Source organism: Pongo abelii, chromosome 10, assembly GCF_028885655.2.
Source record: "Pongo abelii isolate AG06213 chromosome 10, NHGRI_mPonAbe1-v2.0_pri, whole genome shotgun sequence".
NCBI lineage: Eukaryota > Metazoa > Chordata > Mammalia > Primates > Hominidae > Pongo > Pongo abelii.
Window position 1 is genome coordinate 18,128,645 of NC_071995.2, and position 1,821 is coordinate 18,130,465.

A 1,821-nucleotide genomic window follows, 5' to 3' on the forward strand; every position below is an offset into this window, starting at 1 on the left:
ATAAATGAATAAAGTCATTACTGTCATACATGATCTCATTAATACTCATAAAAAACTTAGAAAATTTTATGTTACGTATTATGTAACTGCAGAATTAGTGGTATCTTTTTCTAGACTGGATAAAAGTTTGGATTCATGTAGCAAGTACAGCAGGCAAAAAGTACGCATACAGATATCTTTATATATATCTATGCTATTTGTAATAATAAAAAATTAAACAGAAGTATCTAAAAATTTCATCAGTAGATGATCTGCTAAATAAGTTTAGTAGTCCAAATACTTTATATAGAAAGCAAATTAATTTTTTGCTTAATATGAACTAAGCATATTATATCACTGTGTAAAAAGAATAGTTGTAACATCAAAAGTATGATTGCGGGCGTCCGGTGCCATGGAGCAGTAGGCTCAGGAGCCTTGCCCATGGCGAATTGTGGATGATTGCGGTGGAGCCTTCACTATGGGTGTCATTGGTGGCGGAGTATTCCAGGCCATCAAGGGTTTCCGCAATGACCCTGTTGGAATTTGGCACCAGTTGAGAAGTAGGGCCAACACTGTGAGGATCTGAGTTCCCTAGATTAGAGGTAGCTTCGCAGTGTTGGGGGGCCTGTTCTCCACCATCGACTGTGGCCTGGTGCGACTTTAGGGCAAGGAGGATCCCTGTAAATCTGTTACCAGTGGAGCATTGACTGGGGCTGTGCAAGGAGGATCCCTGTAAATCTATTACCAGTGGAGCATTGACTGGGGCTGTGCAAGGAGGATCCCTGTAAATCTATTACCAGTGGAGCATTGACTGGGGCTGTGCAAGGAGGATCCCTGTAAATCTATTACCAGTGGAGCATTGACTGGGGCTGTGCAAGGAGGATCCCTGTAAATCTATTACCAGTGGAGCATTGACTGGGGCTGTGCAAGGAGGATCCCTGTAAATCTATTACCAGTGGAGCACTGACTGGGTCTGTGCTGGCTGCCTGCAGCGGCCCACTGGCCATGATAGGCTCGGCGATGATGGGGGGCATCCTGTTGGCCCTCATTGAGGGCGTTGGCATCCTCCTCACTCGCTACATGGCCCAGCAGTTCCAAAATGTGCCCTTGTTGCTGGAGGACCCCAGCCAGCTGCCCGCTGAGGATGGCACCCCGGCCCCAGGCTATCCCAGCTATTAGTACCACTGAGGAAGCCACTGCCACCATGGGAGCTGCTTCTCGGTTTTCTTCCCGATAATCTACCTCGAAGGGAGGGCTAGCTCCCAGTTAGCCCTGGGACCCTCCAGAGAGGGCTTCTACTCTGCTCCCTAGTCCCAGGCTGGGGGGTGGAGCACCACAGCTGCCCTGACAGATGGGTCCCCTTTTTCTCTCTTGGGGAACCCCAGCCCCACACTCCCATGTATCAAGTTCTCACCCCAGCTCCTTTGTGTGGCACTCTCATGTGTATTTAAAGCCCATTTTAAATGCCAAAAAGAAAGTATGATTACATTTGGAAAATACATACAACTCTTTGCACCCAATATGTCTATATGTGTATGGGTGCATGTTTACATGGAAAGGTGACTAAAAATTATGTAAAATTAAGTATATTAAATATTTACCTCTAGAGTTTGACGTCACTGTATTGAAACAGAACTCTTCTGGCACGTTTGATTGTTTATATTTTACATTAAAAATCTTTCATGTTTTGTAATAAAAAGTAGATAAAGAATATTCAGAATGACATAAAATAAAAGTTAAAATAAGAAAAGAGATGAGCAGTATTCAAACAGCAAACAAGAAACAATGAGAAAGAAAAATAAAGTGAAACAAGATAAATAAGCCAAAACTATTTGCCAAGAT

The 1,821-nt window shown here is 43.6% G+C and overlaps 1 pseudogene; it reads left to right on the plus strand.

The window, feature by feature from the left end:
• Positions 1 to 391: 391 nt before the first annotated feature.
• Positions 392 to 1,158, plus strand: LOC100440612 (mitochondrial import inner membrane translocase subunit Tim17-B-like; annotated as a pseudogene).
• The last annotated feature ends 663 nt before the right edge of the window (positions 1,159 to 1,821 follow it).